The sequence below is a fragment of the Staurois parvus genome, unplaced genomic scaffold (assembly GCF_062004578.1).
Source record: "Staurois parvus isolate SC_StPar_1 unplaced genomic scaffold, SC_StPar_1.0 ptg000932l, whole genome shotgun sequence".
Classification (NCBI taxonomy): domain Eukaryota; kingdom Metazoa; phylum Chordata; class Amphibia; order Anura; family Ranidae; genus Staurois; species Staurois parvus.
Genome location: NW_028318728.1, coordinates 181,021 through 201,341, shown reverse-complemented (window position 1 = coordinate 201,341; position 20,321 = coordinate 181,021). Strand labels below are relative to the sequence as shown.

Below are 20,321 nucleotides of genomic sequence, written 5' to 3'. Positions count from 1 at the left end.
AGAAGACTCCAAGGTGCTCAGTGTATTCTGAGAAAGCGGTTTTACTACACAGTTTGTCAAGTGACCTTGGCTCTTCTTCATTGTATTACTCAAGCCAGTTGGCTCTGCTGAAACACAGTTTCTGAGTTATGGCAACAGGCATGCTATCCATATGTGATCAGTGTTTTGACTTTTTACAGGCACAGAACGTCAAATTTGCTTTTATAGGTGAGGTCACATAAAAAATAGTTTTCATGGTTAAGGTCTGCCTTAAAGTGGTTGTAGACCCTTACATATACCAACTGAAGTGACTGGCCTCAGGTGATACAGGGAGATGAAACAAATCTTCCTACATAAGTAGTACCTGTCAGTCTGCAGTCTTCTCTACATGCATTCATAGTGCTGAATTTATACAGCTTGTCTGAGCGTTCACAAAATAGGGGGCATAGAGCTGAAATCGCACTCTGCAGAGCTCATTGAGGAGAGCACAGAGAGCTGATTGGAGGGAAGAGACACCCCCTCCCTCGACACAGCTCACAGGAACAGAGCTGAGGCTGCCAATCTGCTGGAGCTCTCTTCCTCTGTCAATTTTTTTCTCTTGGTGTCAGGAAAAATTGTCAGAAGTGATTCATGTAGATAGTTCATATTTCATGTCTGAGATTTATAACCACTTTAATTTCCCATGCTGTATATTTTGATTAGTAACATACTTTTGTTTCCTTTTTCAAAAAGGTTTCTTTACTAGTGGTTGTAGAAATTGGTGTTTTCCCTCTCATTTGTGGATGGTGGTTGGATATATGCTCATTGGTGAGTAGAGTGTAAAATTTTATTACATTTAAGTAGCAAGATGTACCTAATTGCCTGGTAATTTTCTACTTCAAAGCTGTAAATTTTCCTGAAATCATAGATGAGCTTTTATATAAAAATGTATTCTTAGGAAAATGTATTTTTACCCATTACAATCAATTGGCTTCCAAATTTTTTTACTTTAATTTCTTTATTGACTTTGTAGACAAAACAATAAGTCTAAATTGTTGTACAATATAAAATGCCTAAGATCACATGAGATAGTGGTTCTGTTTTGCTCACTTGACTTTAGGAAGGGTAAATCAAGAGTATACATCTTATAATGAACTATAATGAACATTTTTTTTTCTAAAGAAAAGAAGTATAAGTATAAAATAATAGGACAGAGAATAGGGACTCTAGGCCAATAATTACATTGGTAAATCATTTTTAAAGTTGTTCTAAAGGCTTGTTTTTATTCTTCTTTAAAATAATAAATACATCATACTTACCTGTTCTTTGCAATGGTTTTGCACAGCACAGCCCAAGGTTTGATCCCGAGTCTGTGATTGACAGCAGCAGGAGCCAATGGCTTCTGCTGCTATCTCTGAGCCTTTGGGAAGGGAGAGAACTACTGCTTTTGTGTACACTGTTGGATTGAGATCGGGCTCAAGTAAGTATAAGGGGGGGATGGATGGAACTGTTGGTATAAAGGCCAATCTTGTGCTCCATATTCTCAACTATGATTTCTGTGATACTGAAGGATCAGAGCGAATAAATTGTGAAAAGGGTTTTATGATGAGGGTGAAAATAATGGGGGTAAGGGACAGTGGCAAGTGCCGTTGGTTATTTGGAAGGGGTTTGAAAGGAATCCCAATGTCCTCTCTCTAATGTATAGGGTTTCAATAGCCAATTTTATGCAGCTAGTTATACCACAGTTTTTGAGAACAGATCTTAAGTAGTTCCAGTGAACCCTACTGAATGCCTTCATTGCATCGAAAGAAAAAAAGCATAGAAGACATGCAACAGTGTAATATTGTAATAAATCTATAAATTGTCTGGTTCTTTATGAGGCTTGACAGCCAAGCCCATAACCCACCTGATCTGGTTGCACTAGTTGTGGAATGAGGGTCACCATTCAGTTAGTAAAGTGTATAGCATAGCTGTTGGTATGCCCGGTTTGGGAATAATAATTATAAATGCTTCAGGAGTTTCCTGAGGGAGTGTTCTGCATCCAAAATCTGGTTAAACATTTTGCATAAATGAGGCAGCAGTGTATTAAGTTTTGTTTAATTGTACTCATTGCTGAACCCATCTGGGCTCGAAGCTTTATATAAGGATTAATCTAGAATCACATTTTTCCATTGTCTGATTCATAAAACAGGGTAGATATTACTTGCAAGTTGGTCACGAGTCACAGTTGGGAGGTGTATAGAGTTGGGGGAGTTAAGAGAAAGTGTTGGATGTCATCGGGTGAAAAGGATAGTTGCAAACTGGAGGTATTTTGATTGTATAGTTGAGAATAGAAATCACTAAACTGGTTAGTGATCTCACGGACTTTAAGTATGTTCTTGCCTCTGAGGAAGGGTATTTTTTATTTCCTAAATTTTGTTTGACCAGAAAGGCTCTTACGTTTCTTGACATGAGAATAGAAATTTAGCCAATATCTTAATAAGATAATCGTATTGGAGGTGAGAACCAAGTTTGGGTCTTACTGTACAACAGTCACCTCCGTGTCTTGATCAGCCTATGACATAGAAGTTTAGTTCCTCTACCCACTCTTATTGACGGGGGTTATCAACTTCCAATGCCTGAAATCCTTGTCCAGGCTGCATACAGTGGATATAAAAAGTCTATCCACCTCTGTTAAAATGTCAGGTTTCTGTGATGTAAAAAAACGAGACAAAGATAAATCATTTCAGAACTTTTTCCACCTTTTAATGTAACTTATAAACTGTACAACTCATTTGAACAACAAACTGAAATCTTTTAGGTGGAGGGAAGTAAAAATAAAAAACTAAAATAATATGGTTGCATAAGTGTGCACACCCTTAAACTAATACTTTGTTGAAGCACTTTTTGATTTTATTACAGCACTCAGTCTTTTTGGGTATGAGTGTATCAGCATGACACATCTTGACTTGGCAATATTTGCCCACTCTTCCTTCCAAAAACATTACAAATCTGTCAGATTGTGAATACATCTCCTGTGCACAGCCCTCTTCAGATCACCCCACAGATTCAGGTCTGGGCTCTGGCTGGGCCATTCCAAAACTTTAATCTTCTGGTTATGCCATTCCTTTGTTGATTTGGATGTATGCTTTGGGCCATTGTTATGCTGAAAGATGACGTTCCTCTTCATGTTCAGCTTTCTAGCAGAAATCTGAAGGTTTTGTGCCAATATTGACTGGTATTTGGAACTGTTCATAATTCCCTCTACCTTGACGAAGGCCTTAGTTCCAGCTGAAGAAAAACAGTCCCAAAGCATGATACTGTCACCACCATGCTTCACCGTGGGTATGGTGTTCTTTTGGTGATGTGCAGTGTTGTTATTGTGCCAAACATATCTTTTGGAATTATGGCGAAAATGTTCAACCTTGGTTTCATCAGACCATAACACATTTTCCCACATGCTTTTGGGAGACTTCAGATGTGTTTTTGCACAATTTAGCCGGACTTGGATGTTTTTCTTCGTAAGAAAAGGCTTCCGTCTTGCCACTCTACCCCATAGCCCAGACATATGAAGAATTCGGGAGATTGTTGTCACATGTACCGCACAGCCAGGACTTGCCAGATATTCCTGCAGCTCATTTAGTGATGCTGTAGGCCTCTTGGCAGCCTCCCAGACCAGTTTTGATTTTGTCTTTTCATCAATTTTGGGGGGGCGTCCAGTTATTATTATACAGGATTTATATAGCGCCAACAGTTTTCACAGCGCTTTATAATATAATGGGAGACAATACAGCAACAATACAGTGCAATACTAGAGGGATAGGAGGGCACTGCTCCTCCTTGCTGCAGTTCTTGGTAATGTCACTCTTGCGCCATATTTTCTGCACTTGATGACTGTGTTCACTGTGTTCCATGGTATAGCTAATGCCTTGGAAATTCTTTTGTACCCTTCTAATGACTGATATCTTTTAACAATGCGATCCCTCTGATGCTTTAGAAGCTCTCTGCGGACCATGGCTTTTGCTGTAGGATGCAACAAAGAAAATGTCAGGAAAGACCTACCAGAACAGCTGAATTTTTATTTGGGGTTAAGCAGAGGCACTTTAAATGATGGCAGGTGTGTACTGACTCTTATTTAACATGTTTTGAATGCAATTGCTTAATTCTGAACACAGCTACATCCCCAGTTATAATAGGGTGTGCACACTTATGCAACCACATTATTTTATTTTTTTATGTTTACTCTCCTCCCCCCTAAAATATTTCAGTTTGTTTTTCAGTTGAGTTGTACAGTTTATAGGTCACATCAAAGGTGGAAAAAGTTCTGAAATGATTTATCTTTGTCATTTTTTTACATCACAGAAACCTGGCATTTTAACAGGTGAGTAGACTTTTTATATCCACTGTATATGAGTAAGCGAAACCAACCTTGTTTATTCTTTGAGACCAACCCAGGTATAATAGAAGGGCACCTCTGGGATGTCAGGCCAGAACGTACATGTAATAAGATAACAGATCGCCAGAAGGTTTGGGTGAGAGTGTAGGATCACCACAAGTTAAGAATTTGGTGCATAAGTTAAGCTATTTGGTGTACCACATCTCCAGCACCAGTCAAGGGTGGATGAGATCATTTCTGTGTATCAGAGCTGGGCCGTGTTGGAGTTTGAAGTTCCTCTTTTGACTTTGGGTGGCTATATGTGTGTTTTTTTTTTTGTTTTTTTTTTTAATATTTATTGCATTTTTTGAGTAGAAATACAAAACATGTACAGTATTTTCCATGGTGGCCACAGACAGATGCTTAACAGTCTACATGAGTCAGTACAGTCATACATGTCATAGTAGGAAGTGTGGGGGGGGGGGCAGAAAACAAAGAGAAAACAGTCCAACATCACAAAAAATAAAAATGAAGAACAAGTGGTTTGTTCAGCAAAATATCAGCCAAATAAGTACTATTCTCTACTAGAACCCTCAAGAATGGAAGCTTCTCAACATATCGATTGGAAATCGTGGGGAGACCTCAAGCAAACTATAGGAATTAGACTTGACATGGTCACTAGGTATACATGGGTTCTAGGTGAATGAGGTCAGCAGAGGACCATATGCTTTAGAAGAGGGAGAGTCAAGGGGTGGTTGGGAATCAAGAATCTTAAGCTTGCCCAGGGTATTAGAAAGGTCCGCTCTCAGATACCAATATGTATATTGGAAAGGTTGCATATGTGACATGAGCTCTGTACAGGAAAAAAGAGTATTCCATATAGTGTCTGCATCGGACAAAAAAACGTTTCGTAGGTTGGAAGTTGAGAACCATAGTGTCCATCTTTTCCAGTGTAAATAACGACAAGAGAGCCTTCTTGACAGTGAGGAGGCACAAATCTGATAGTTGTATCCAAGCTTGAAGAATTGCTCTACGAGTCACCAACAGGCATATATGGGACCATTGTGGCAGACGTGGTATGGTAGAGGATGAGGATGGTGCGCCTGCCACAGTATGATCAAAAAAAGCATATCAGTGAGTCTTTAGGCAGTTTTATTGTATGTACTTTTGCAATATAAGCTAATACTTTGTTGCAAAAAGATAGCAATAGTGGGACATTCCCAGAGGCGGTGGAGTAGAGATGGTCAATGAAGGGAGTACCACGGGCAGTTAGATTAAGAAGGGTCCCCTGGAACAATGCAAAAAGGATAATATGGTCTATGGATTATTTTAAACTGAGGCTCATGCCAAGTTTCACAAGTGATGAGACAGCCTATCGTCCAATATCCTGTCAGTAGCAGTTCTGAAGTATCATCTTCATGAAGGGCAGGGCCCCATTATTGTAGCAGGGCAAGATATTTAGTAGTTTGATGAGTGTATAGGTTGGAGATGGAGTAGTGATTGTGATGTAGCACCATGTCAATAAATGAGCTTCAAAACTGATCTCATCTAGAATCATAGCTAGTCCGAAGGTAGCTTAAGAGTTGATGGTAGTGAAAGGAATGTTATGAAGGGAACGTATACTCTTGAACGAGATCAGTAAAAGACTTGAAGCCAGTTGGATTATCGTAGAAGACCTTCGTAATCGTAGTAAGACCAGAAGAATGCCAACGGGTAAAAGCTTGATGGTGAGTAGACGGGGAGAACATAGGGTTACCTTGTATAGGTAGGTGCTGGGATATGTTTGCTGGTAGTCCCAAAAGTTTACGTACTTCTCTCCAAGCTTTAACAGTATCCCTGATCAAGACATTTCTTTTCAGAGCATTAGGCAGATTTTTGAGGTACAAGACAGCTGAAAGACTGAACGGATAGACCAGGGCACTTTCAAGAGCATGGTTAGTATATTGTGAGTTACCTGAGAGCCAGACTCAAACTTGTCTAAGCAAACACGAAAGATTGTAAAACCTTAAGTTAGCAAGACGTACACCCTCTTCACTTTTAGGGACACATCATTTCTGTAAAGTAATGCAAGCTTTTTTGCATCGCCATAGAAAGGCTAGTAGGGCTGTCTGAATTGTCTGGACATCAGAATGTTTAAGGAGAATAGGAATAGTTTGCATGGGGTACAACAAACAAGCAAAATATACAATTTTAAATAAGTGGCATCGGCCGAAAAGCGATAAGGGTAAAATCACCCAAGCTTCCAACTCTTGCACAATCTTTGCTATTAAAGGAGGGTAGTTCAAATCATACTAGGACAACGGTTCACGTCCAATCATTTTGCCTAAGTGATGGAATGCTTCGCAATGCTAAACGGTGAAGAACACCGCCACTTGACAGAGGCATAGTGATTTAGTATTAAAAAGTTTGGTTTTATCAAAATTGATTCGTAGCCCTGAACAGACCTGGAAGGTCGCAAGTAAGTTCTGAAGTATATTAAAATCCATAGGAGGGTTGGAGGAAAATAATAAAATATCTACAATCATCGCAGTTCTAAGGATTTGTCCGCTAATAGATATATCACTGACACCATAGGGCGAGTTTAATATTCTGGGCAGGGGTTTAATCGCAAGGTTAAAGAAAAGAGGGGACAGTGGGCATCCCTGCCTCATGCGCTTAGTTAGGGGGATAGGTGCTGACATGAAGTCTGGAATGACTAAGCGCGCAGTGGGAGATGCATACATTTGTTGTAAGAATTCAAGTTTGGGTCCCGAGAATTCAAATTGCCGCATGACCATAAATAGCCAGGTAAAACTGATATTGTCAAAAACCTTTTCAACATCAAGAGATGTTATGGCCAGGTCACTACCCGGACGGGATTTGGTGAATTTGAGCGCCATAAGGACCTTACGCAAGTTGAGGGTCGCTGAACGTCCCGGTACAAACCCTGATTGGGCTGGGTGTATCGTGTGGAAGAAGTGCGGCTAGTCTAGATGGTACAATTTTAGAAAGGATTTTTACATCAACATTTATTAGGGAGATTGGCCTCTATGACTCCGGTTGGAGAGGGTCTTTGCCTTTTTTAGAAATGAGTTTGATGTGCGCTTGAGTTCCCGTAAGAAGGTATGGACCACAACCCCACATAGCTGTGAAAACATGGTGTAGGTTATCCGGAATTAATTATTTCGTAAGTTTATAGATTTCCGTCTGGGCCAGGAGCCTTAGCAGAGGGAAGTAGTTTGATAGTTGATAATATATCCTCCGTAGTAATAGGGGCATTTAACAAATCTAGCTGGGAAGATGAGCATTTAGGCAAACACACCCCAGCCAACAAAGCAGTGGCAGCATCTTTATCAATAGGATCATCTGAGTAGAGAGATGAGTATTACCCTGTCAGCAAAGCATTGAATTCCTGAGGCACAGTGGCAGTAGAGCCCATTGGGGATTTAGGCGCAGAAGTAGGCGTTCTAGGTCCCGAGCAGAGTTTGGCAAAGAGTTTGCCCACATTGTTACCAAACCTATAAAATTTAAGAGCAGAGTAAGATAATTTGGTTTCTTCCTGGTGTTCCACCCAGTAGTCAAAACTCTGTGTTGCGTTCTGCCATGTTGCGGTGGTGTAGAAGTGATGCATACGCTTGTCTCAGAGATTCACTAGCTTGTAGGTATTGTACACGGGAATGTTGTTTGAATTGAGCTGTGCAGGAGATAATCTTACCTCTGAAGAAGACTTGGGAACAGTTAAGTGGGCTCCATTGGTGGTAGCATAATCAGCCCATGCCTGATACAGTATATGTTTAAAATCTTCATTATTGGCAAGGTATGACTGGAACCGCCAAAGTGCGTGGGAGGGGAGGATGCATGGTGATAATCCTGACAGCTCCACCGAAATAGGGCTATGATCAGAGATTGATATATCTCCAATTTGTAAGTCCTGTAATGATGGGAGAAGTGCTGGGGAGCTGCAAAAATAATCGATGCACAAACAGGAATTATGTGGAGGAGAGAAAAAGGAAAACTCACGGTCAATGGGGTGGGCCAGGCACCAAGTATCCAGGAAGTGTAGAGAGGCAATGGATTGGGCTAGGAGGGTAGGAGTAGATTTGTGAGAGGGTTTATCCCGGGGCCTCACAAGGTGACAGCCAGAACAATCATCAGAGAAAGGTGCCAGGAGAGGTGTTAGCATAGATATTGCTGATAGTGATGCAGTGTTTAGGTATAGTGTTAACCTACGACCATTAGAGTCTGCCTCCATGGACCGAGTGGAATGTCTCAAGGGGCCCGGGACCCTCTGTCCCTCCGGCGGAGCTCCAAGAGGCCAAAGCGGCTTGAGGCCTGCCGAAACATTGCGGCTTGAGGCACCCAAAGCCGCAATGTTTCCTGCCGGCCGTGGCCGGAATCGCAGCCCCGGCGGGACGCCTCCGCTCCTTGGGGAAGCTGCCACCATTCCCACCGGTCCTACAGACACCCGGGAGGCGTCCGCTTCCACCTCAACGTCCCAGGACACCAGGTACTCCCATAAGGGGCACCCACTACCCACCAGGGGCCCAGCCGCCATCACACCACTAGCCACCAGGGACACAAAACGGGGGCACCCGCTACCCACCAGAGACTGCAAGCCACTAGGGACCCTAGGCTACTATCCCACCGGGGACCGCAAGCCCACCATCCCACCTGGGACCACCACTATCCCACCAGGGACCCAAACAGGGGCGCCCACTACTCACTAGGGGGCCCAGCCACCATCACACCGCAAGCCACCAGGGCCACAATCAGGGGCACCCACTACCCACCAGGGACTGCAAGCCACAAGGGACCCCAGGCTACTATCCCACCGGGACCAAACCCACCATCCCACCTGGGACCGCCACTATACCTCCGGGGATCGCAAGCCAACCATCCCACCAGGGACTCAAACAGGGGCACCCACTACCCACCAGGGACTCCAAACCACCAAGGACCCTAGGCTACTATCCCACCTGGGATCGCAAGCCCACCACCCAACCAGGGACCACCAGCCCACCACCCCGCCCTCCAGCGCGCTGTCCCTCTTGCGAAACTCGGCGACTCCTGGCCTACCATGACCCCTGAAGCCGCGACCTCTCCTACCAGCTGCAGCAGACCACGGAGGAGCGCAAACCGCGAAGGACTGAGGATCGCTGCCGTGACACCCCGCTCCGGGTCCCACAGATTGAAGGAAACAGCAACCACCCCCACTGGCACAAAGAGGGCAAGCCGCCACTGGCCCCGACTGGGGAAGCCACCGCTGCCACATCTCCTCCCCACCGTGCCCCACTCAACCGTGCCCCTGCCCCGCACAGCCCTGACCCCGCTCCATCCGACGGAGGCGCCCACCAACGCCTAACCCATTCCGGACATAGGCCTACACCACCTCCTGACGCTGGCCTACACCACCTCCTGACATTGGCCTACACCACCTCCTGACGCCGGCCTACACCACCTCCTGACGCCGGCCTACACCACCTCCTGACGCCGGCCTACACCACCTCCTGACGCCGGCCTACACCACCTCCTGACGCCGGCCTACACCACCTCCTGACGCCGGGCCTTCAGCACCCCTGACGCCAGGCCCTCAGCGCCTCCTGCCGCCGGGCCCTCAGCGCCTCCTGCCGCCGGGTCCTCTGCGCCTCCTGCCGCCGGGTCCTCTGCGCCTCCTGCCGCCGGGCCCTCAACATCTCCCAACGCCGGGCCCTCATCACCTCCCAAAGCTGTGCACTCAACGCCTCCCGACGCCGGGCCTCCAGCACCCCTGACGCCGGGCCTACAACACTTCCGATCACCGCATCCCACGGCTCGTGCAGCCGCCGCACCACTGTGCCCACTGACGCCGTGCCACAACACCCGCGGACGCCGACCACACTGTGCCCACTGACTGCAACCAGCCAGCTGCGTCCCCAGCCGCCCACCACTCCCACTCCCTTCCTACACTGATGAACTCTGACATGGCATAACGGACTCTCCCCCTCCTCACGTTCTGACTGAAACCTCCCTCCTCTCCGACCCTGTCTTGGAAATTCGCTTTTAACACATTTCTCCTTACCGTGAGTACTCGCAGTTGGATGCGCAGCAATCCCCCATAAAGCTGTGCGAATCTCGCTTTCCACGACTGCAGCTTAGCTCCACGATTCCTGCGCCTCCAACTGGTTTAGCTATCTCAGAATTGTGGGGAAATGGAGCTCCTGTTACCTGGGAATGATCACACGACACTCTCAGATTGCTGTTGGAATTCACAAAGAGGCTGGCTTCAGACTCAGCCCCTGGTTTTATTACACACACACACACACACACCACACCCCCCCCCCCCCACATGAGTCAGGTCAATCCCCTTCCACAGAACAATGCAATGGGGAGTGCCTATACACAGGATGTACATTCCGATTGGAGCGTAGCCTTTCTTATTATCTATCACCAGTCCTCTCCCCCCCCCCCCCATGAACTCTCTGAGGGAAGCAACCTTCCCCCTTTACACCAGTCCTCCCCTCCCCCCCCCATGAACTCTCTGAGAGCAAACTTCCTATCCTATTAGCTCCTAGTGGTATGTAAATTCTCTGTACAAGCATCCCCTAGATTAAACAGTGTAGTCTGTATCTGAATGGGCCTGATACGATCTTTATTAAAACACATCCATCCAGATACAGTTTCAGGTCGGTAATGGCTTGTAAGGTATACACGAGCCTACACACCGCTTGGCGCCTTTGCGGTACGAAGTCCACGTGGTACTATGCTGCTTATATGTGGATACAGGCCCGCGGCCTACCGCCGGCGGCATTCGCATCGATTGCCGTGGTGGTATACACGCCGGTCTATAAGCGCAGATCTGCCATCTCATCCATTACCGAGCTGAGTACTGTAATACATACATTGTACATGCGCATGGCCCAATTGCAGCCTTCAGAGCTTTAATTAAGCCACACGAGAGACATATGAATAACACTAATATATGACACATTTAAAGTTCAACCTGTAAATACAAAATTTCCATGACAACCCGATCAGCATTCTGCCCACCCTAGCATGCCACATGCACTCCTCCTCCTCGTTCTCCTCTCCTCCATGCCCAAACTTGCCTCCCTCTACCCGGATATCGTATGTACTCTCCAGCGCCTCAGGATATGCACAGCCAAAAGGGAAGCCAAGGGTACCAGGACAGCGACAACCAAAGGAAATGTTCCAGGGGTGCAGCCCTCCTCAGACGGGGAAATCAGCCACTGGATAGAGAGAAAACAGGTGGCGCACACACTTAGTGCATTATTCAAGGTTTATTGTAGGAATGAAATAATAAAAACATACTCACAGACGAAGCATGTATCTAAAAAGCATAGAAAAATGACAATGGCCACAACGGCGGGCAAGGTGTTCTCATTGTCAGTGCGGTCAAATGACTGACGCGTTTCAGGGACGAATCCCTTTCCTCAGAGCTGATGACCAACCTGTATGGAGGTCAAGTAGTAAATAACCAGGGCTAGATGCCTTGGGAGCAAAGCTCCACCTCCTCTACTTGTTATAAGATGAGGGGTTGGAGGGGGTTATTTAAAGTGCAATCTTTTGTAGTTTTTATAAATGCATATACATACATATATACACATGCATATACACATATACAAAGATATATACATGCACTAAGAAACAAAGCAAATACAAAATTATTAAAAATACATGAATATAGCACCTGCAAATGTAAATAAATAGAAAACATTTTTTTAAAATAAAATATATAAAAAATATATATGAAAATAATCATAGTAGTAACACTGGCAATGATGATACTAATAATAATAATATTAGTAAACATCATAAAAATAAAAGTAATAAGACTAGTGGATAGTGGATGATTATCAGTTCAAAGTAATGAGTGTGGCTGTAGACCATATATATCTCTTCAAACGTGAAGCGCTGAGCAAACTGTCAGTGCTGTGTGAGTGCTGTGTAGTGATATTGGACTGTTGTTGGGGGGGGAAAAAAAAAAAATGGGAACATTAGAAAACATGAAATAAAGAGTGTGTGTATGGGTAAATGAATGACCTTTAGGAGGCAATGGTTAAGTGAATTGATGAGACATGAATATGGTGTAGATACCTCTGATGCTGATGTATGATGCATGGACAGAAAGAGCCTCGCTATTGATGCCTGAGTGGGATGGTGTGGGAGTGTGCTTTTATACCTGTGGGGAAATGGCTGCTGGAATGCAAACCACAAGACAGGAAGTAAACTCCGGATGACTCATGTCTGGTATCCCTGGAATGAAACATGAACAGGTGCAGTGATTGCAAGGCTCCTCCCAGGGGGGAAAAAGGGAACTGAGTCAGCATAGCCATGTGGAGGATGGCTATGACTCCCCCAAAACAGCTCTACATCGCACCCTCAATTCTTCCTTTCCCCCTCTATGGCTCTCACCACCTCCTCCAGATACTCCACTCCCCCGCCGACCCACATGCCACCACCAACAGACCCACGCGCTCCTGCACCTCCCGTTCCCATGCCACCTTCCTCACCCTCCTCCTTCTCCTAACCGCCGGTGACATCTCCCCGAACCCTGGCCCCCCATCTCCCCACTCCCCCTCCCGGCACCCCCTACTCACGCCAACCACCGCAACCCCCTCAATCTCATATCTGTCCCCCTCCTCCCCACATCCACCCCTCCCCTCTCGGTTGCACTCTTGAACGCCCGTTCGGTTTGCAACAAGCTCACCGCCATCCACGACCTCTCCTTCTCCTCCTTCGAGGACCACTGCATCCGGCTCTTCTCTCCCACCCCCCTAAGGATTGTGGTAATCTATCGGCCTCCTGGTTCCACATCCCCCTTCCTAGAGGACTTTGCCGTCTGGCTTCCCTTCTTCCTCCGAGCTACCAACCATCCTAAGCGACTTCAATATCCCGATCAACGCCAACAGCCCGGCTACTTCCCAACTCCTCCTTCTAACCTCCTCCTTCGCGCTCACAAAACACACAGTCCTCCACCCACTCCAATGGAAACACCCTGGACCTCGTTTTCTCCCACCTCTTCACCCCTCCATGACTTCACTAACACCCCCTTCCCCCTCTCTGACCACCACCTCCTCACATTCTCCATCTCCCCCTCCCTCAACTCCCCCCGAAGCGTCTAACCATCACCCGCAACCTCTGCAATCTTAACCCGACCCATCTCCACCCGGCAGCTGACCGTCTGTATGACAGTATCCTCCCTCTGTCATGCCCTGACCTGGCCACTATTGCATACAACGACTCACTGTCAGCTGCCCTTGACTCCCTGGCACCCCTAACCACACGTAGCATTAGACCCCGACCGCTTCAACCCTGACAAAACGACCACACGGAATGCCTCAAATGACGCAGTCGCGCGCTGGACCGCTTCTGGCGCAGAACCAGATCCCCTCGCGCGTTCTCCCTCTACAAAGCCGCCTACCTTGCCTACACCAACTCCCTCCACGCCGCCAAGCAAGCCTATTTCATAACCCTTATCAACACCCTCTCCACCTTTCCTCGCCGGCTCTTCTCCACTTTCAAATCCTTGCTCTCTCCCCCCCACCTCCACCCAGCACCTCACCGCCCACGAGATTGCCAATCACTTCCAAAACAAGATTGACGCAATCCGTAAGGACATTGTCAACTCACAATCCACCTCTCCACCCAGCCTCCCGCCCCCCTCCAACCCCTCAACCCTCCCCTCCCCTGACCTCATAGCCGCACTACCCCCCACTATACCCAATGCCCCGCACACCATCACCTCCCCAACACTCCGCTTCTTCAGCCCAACTACCTCTGAGGAGGTCTCTAAGGTCTTCACTGAAGCCCGCCTCACCACCTGCCCCCTGGACCCTATCCCCTCACAGCTCCTCCAGTCACCCCCCCCCCCCTCCATCATTCGCTCCCTCACCCATATCTTCAATCTCTCCCTCTCCACCGGCACCTTCCCCTCCCCTCTAAAGCACGCACACATCACCCCCATACTCAAAAAACCCTCCCTTGACCCCACTAACCTTAACAACCTTAGACCCATCTCCCTCCTGCCTTTCACTTCCAAGCTCCTTGAGCGCCTGGCCTACAATCGCCTAAGTGTCCACCTCACTGATAACCTACTTGACCCCCTACAGTCTGGCTTCCGTCCCCTGCACTCCACCAAAACTGCCCTACTTAAAATCACCAACAACCTCCTAACCGCCAGAGCCAATGGCCACTATTCTATCCTCCTGCTCCTCGACCTCTCCGCGGCTTTCGGCACTGTTGACCACCCTCTCCTCCTTGCCAAACTGCACTCCCTTGGCATCAGGGACGCTGCTCTCTCCTGATTCTCCTCTTACCTTTCCCAGCGCTCCTTCAGCATCACCTACAACACTGCCACCTCCCCCTCCCTCCCCCTCTCTGTCTGGGTCCCCCAAGGCTCTGTCCTCGGGCCCCTCCTCTTCTCCATCTATACATCCTCCCTTGGCAAACTTATTCACTCCCACGGCTTCAATTACCACCCAAATTTACCTCTCCACCCCCCACCTCACCCCCTCACTCTCTGCCCACATCGCCCACTTCCTAAACGACATATCAGACTGGATGTCGCTCCATTTCCTCAAACTTAACCTATCCAAAACCGAGCTCCTGGTCTTCCCCCCCCCCCCCCCGCGCCCCCCCCATCCTCTCCATCGCTACTAACAACGCCACCATCTCTCCCACCCCACACGCCAAAGTCCTGGGTGTCACCCTGGACTCACCCTGGACTCTCCTTCCTACCCCACATCCAACTGCTATCTAGATCTTGCAGGCTCCACCTCCACAACATCTCCAAGATACGCACATTCCTCACCCCAGACACCAGCAAACAACTCGTACACTCCCTCATCATCTCACGCCTGGACTATTGCAATTCCCTCCTCACTGGCCTACCCAAACGAACGCTATCCCCACTCCAGTCGATCCTAAACTCCGCGGCTAGACTCATCCACCTCACCAACCGCTCCACATCTGCCTCCCCCCTCTGCCAATCCCTTCATTGGCTCCCGATTGCCCAATGCATCAAATTCAAACTGCTAACTCTGACCTACAAAGCCATTCATAACTCTGCCCCAAACTACATAACTGACCTGATACCCAAATATTACCCTACCCATGCCCTCCGCTCCTCACAGGACCTCCTACTCCCTAGCTCCCTGGTCTCCTCCTCCCACGCCCGATTGCAGGACTTCTCTAGGACTTCCCCCATCCTCTGGAACTCCTTACCCCAATCCAGCAGACTGTCTTCTACCCTCCTCACCTTTAGACGCACCCTGAAAACCCTCCTCTTCAGAGAAGCCTACCCCAACCTCACCTAACACCTGACCTCACCTAACAACTAACCTCCTCCACTCCTCCCACCACTCCATCCCCCACAGCCATTTCCTCCTGTACCACCTTCCCCTCCCTCCTAGATTGTAAGCTCGAAAGAGCAGGGCCCTCGAACCCCTCGTGTATTGTATTGTTACTGTCTTGTCTCATGTTCTGTCCCCCCTGCTACTGTACAGCGCTGAGCATACCCTTTGGCGCTATATAAATATTGTATAATAATAATAATAATAATAAACTTCTACCCGCAATTTATGAAGGCGAGGAAGATCCTCAGCAGTCAGATGAGTCTCCTGAAGCAGTGCGCTTATTAGGGGAGTGAAGCCCCTTGACATTCCACAAGCTATGACAGCCTGAGTAAAGGTATGCACTGCAAATTAGAGGAGGCAATAGCCATGGCAGGCATTGCTCTCCCAAGAGGAGAACCACTGCTGAAGTAACATAGTAAACAGGTAAACAAACCAACTACAACTCTCTGACTTCAGTTTCTTCCACATGGAGCTTACTCATGATAATACCTGCCAGAAATTCGCTCCTCGCTCAAAAACAGGAGATATGATAGTCCGGGAAAAAGAGGGGAAGAAGGAGAGAGAAAAGAGAATGGTAAAGGAATAAGAAGCGAGTAGAGGAAGAGGGGATTCAGTAGTCAGACAGAAGAATTGATTTCAGGGAGTAGACAGTGAGAGGTGAGTATTTGAGTCATAATAATGAGTACGTAGGCAGCCTGTAGCTAATCACAAATGAGAACTTCTCAACTAAGATCGGTAGTGCCATAGGTACAACCAATCACAGGAGGCGATAACCCCAGAGGGATATTGTAGGGGGTCATGTGAATAGTTGGGCTTTGCTTGAAGAAATCAGCAGACTTATCTTCGTCCCTCTTGACATGCAAACCTGCCCCTTTTATAAGGTGGTTTTTGAAGACTCTGCATGCTCTTAGGAGACGGAGAGGGGGGCCCTTGGGGGCTTTGATCAGTTGAGGAGATGGGGACTGCATGGCTTATATCCGTGTTCAGCTTCCAGTGACGGGATGAAAGAAACACATTCACCAGTAGCAAGATAGACATGTTAGGCCAGGTTGAACCTGACGTGTTTGCAGTAGAGGGTTGAGCATAGAGGCGAAAATTCCTGTTGCCTCATAACTTCAGTTGAGCAGTCAGCAAACAATAGCAGATCATGGCCATCAATAGGCACGCCCAAATTTTTTGTCAGATTACATTTTTATCTGCGTAGTGCAGACATTTTTATCTGCGCACGATCACTGACCTGGGTCTGGCACAGGTGTCTGAAGGTTGTCCAAGGTGGTGTGCGCATTCCACCAAGCTAGGAGAGCGTAGGCCCAGCTGTTCAGGGTTCAGTTTGGCACAGATTTCAGAGAGGGCCGTGCTTGTGAAAGATTCTGAAAGCCCCACAATATACAAATTATTGTGCCGTGTGCGATTTTTGAGGTCATCCAGCTTGGATATCTCTCTGGGTTTGTGTTAGGCATGCCAGTGCAGCAGAATGAGCAATGGCCTCAACTTCCAACATGGAAATCTGATCCTCTGCATGGGAGATTCTCTGGGCCTGTGTCTGAAGATCGTGGTGCAGCTGTTTTAGCCCTTTAAGTACTGCACTGTCCACAGTCTCCATGATGGTGGGGGGCTAGAAGGGCCACCACCACTTGAGCTATGCCGGTTGGGGAGGTTGGATGCAAAGCTCTGCAGAGTCAGGCAGCCTAGGTGGTGGGCCATCTTCAGCGCCGCTAGCTTCAACATGAGGTGCGGGAGCCATCTTGGCTGCATCCCTGGAGGATTGCCGAGCAATGGACATCAATTGGCTGTGGAATTGTTCCACAAACCGATCCATGGAGGTCCCACCGTGTACCGCTAAGTGAGACTCCAGGCTGGAGCAGGCTTAGAAGGCTGATTTGTGAAGCAGTATGGCGGGAGCTCCCTCTCCCTAACTCCTCTCCATGCGGCGCCAGAACCGGAAGTCTGTGTGTTTTATAGGTAGGAAGAAATGATTTATCCAAATCCTATTCTGTAATTTAACAACCGAGCTGGGAAATGGCATGTGAGCAGGGCAAGTCTTGCAAGCATACAGTATGCCCTTAAATGGTTTTAAGTCTCTGCATAATTGTCCAAAGCCTGCACATTTAGTAATTAAATTACACAACTGTAGGCAGTGCTCTAATATATGATTTGTATGCATTCAATATCGCATCATCATCAGTTACAGTACCAGAGTTTATTTGGAAAGAAAGGACTGAATCTCAGAATCACTGTTATTTAGTGTTCTTAAGAATTAATGTACTGTATTTCGTCTCCAGATAACAGAGGCACTAGTAGTGGACCTAGTGAACAGCTCAGTGGATACAGGGGCGCAATCAGACCATATAAATAGCCAATTCTGAGTTGTAGTAACTGTTTGGAGAGTACAGCCATGGTCAAAAGTTTTGAGAATGACACATTGCTTGAGGTGATTGTAGCCGTACTAGTGCATTTGCAAAAGGAATGATAGTCATAAAACTGTTGGATAATGATTGAGGAATCCCATGTCCAAATTCAGGCCGTTATCTCGTGTCAAATAGAATGATCATTCTTAGTTCAAAAGTTTTTCTTTCCTGAATGGATTTGAAATTTCCTTTAAGAACTAAAATATTGAGTTCTTCCATTGTGTGGTCTGGTTGTACGAAATGGTGTCCCACAGGTGTGCAAAGGTCATCTTCTTTATGTTCCTTGATGGTATGTCTGTACAAATTCATCCTTGTTTGCAACTTCTGTCCTGTCCTGTTTCGCCAACATAAGATCCTTTGCTACAAGCAAACCCTGCAATAAGAAACGCTGCAAACTGTGCAACCAAATCAATCCATCAAAAAGTGTCCGACACTCAGAAGGGATCTTCAATATCTCCGGCTCATACAGCTGCAGCTCTGGAAATGTTGTATACCTTATCCAGTGCAGAAAATGTAGCAAAGGATCTTATGTTGGCGAAACAGGACAGAAGTTGCAAACAAGGATGAATTTGCACAGACATACCATCAAGGAACATAAAGAAGATGATCTTTGCACACCTGTGGGACACCATTTCGCACAACCAGACCACATTATGGAAGACCTCAATGTTTTAGTTCTTAAAGGAAATTTGAAATCCATTCAGGAAAGAAAAACTTTTGAACTAAGAATGATAATTCTATTTGACACAAGAGATAACGGCCTGAATTTTGACATGGGATTCCTCAATCATTATCTAACAGTTTTATGACTATCAGCTCAAGCATGACTGCCTCTGCTAGTGTTGTCCCCCCCCCCCCCGACTTTGCTTTTGCTGTATCTTATCTCTGTTTTTTTTTTTTTTTTGCCATCCCCTACATCTCTTCCAACATTCTGCTAAATCTTTGTTTCAGTACTGCTTAGACCTGAAGAAGCGGACATTCCCCGAAAGCTTGTCCTCAAAATTTTATGTTAGTGCAAATAAAAAAAAGTATCACAGACAGTACTCAATTGAGAATGACACAAGTATTAATTTTCACAAAGTCTGTTGCCGCAGTTTTTATTATGGAAATTTACATCCTATTGAGAACTTGAGGTCAATCCTTAAGAGGCGGGTGAACGAAAAAACACCCCTCAAATTCTGACAAACTCCAAGCATTGATTATGCAAGAATGTGCTGCCATCAGTCAGGTTGTGGCCCAGAAGTTGATCGCCCGCATGCCAGGGCGAATTGCAGAAGTCTTGAAAAGAAGGGTCAACACTGCAAATATTGACTCCTTTGCATAAACTTAATGTAATTGTCAATAAAAACCTTTGACACTTATGAAATGCTTGTAACTATACTCCAGTATACCATAGTAACGTGACAAAATGATCTAAAAACACTGAAGCAGCAGACTGTGAAAACTAATATTTGTCATTCTCAAAACTTTTGGCCACGGCTGTATATTCATCCACAATTAACTGACCTATCCTCAAGAAAGTCCTCTGGGTGCAGCTGAAAATGTGTATTCTGTATGTCTGTCATCAATCAATTTAATCTTTATATCTGCATTGGCAAATCAATTGTGATGGTGAAATTTTAAGTAAAAAAAAAAGTTTGTCTTTAGTATCAGTTTACGGAGAATGGATAACTTTTTGCAGCACTTCTGTTGTTAGTCAGAAATTGTGAAATAAATTGAGATGGTAACATTTTGGGGGTTTAAGCTTATGAAAATGATTTTGTTGTAAAAATATATTCCATTTTTCAGGAAAAGCCTCCTTTCAGTGCATTTCTGTTTTGTAGGGACTATTAAGTCCTTTAACATTAATATATGCAATTTTTTTTTTTTTAATATATAATACCATGTGGGTAGGTTAATAAAAACCATGACATTAGATAGGGACAATGCCCATGGAAGTAAAACACAGGCATATAAAACCTTATTTTGCAGTAGAAACATGGTATACCAGGTCTCAAAGTTGGCCATAAATTTAGGCCAAAATGAATTCTGCTATATATCTTTGGTAAAAACAAAAATCCCAATAAGTGTATATTGCTTTGTGTGAAAGTTATAGTATCTACAAACTATGCTATAGATACTGCAATTTACGTCATTTGTTGCTATACAGAGTTGCACTAGTTTAACTGGAAATTGTGCGGTCATGCAATACTGTACATAAATGAAATTTATGTCCTTTTTTCACACAAATAAAGCTTTCTTTTGGTGGTATTTGATCACCTCTGGGGT

At 46.0% G+C, this 20,321-nt stretch overlaps 1 protein-coding gene across 1 annotated transcript in view; it reads left to right on the top strand.

Annotated features, from left to right (window-relative positions):
- LOC149441939 (E3 ubiquitin-protein ligase MARCHF6-like) overlaps positions 1–20,321 on the top strand; it is a gene marked incomplete at its 3' end in the record, with an annotated part of 324,687 nt that overhangs the window by 129,665 nt on the left and 174,701 nt on the right. The window contains exon 3 of the mRNA XM_089656745.1: positions 712–786. The remainder of the gene's footprint in view (positions 1–711; positions 787–20,321) is intronic.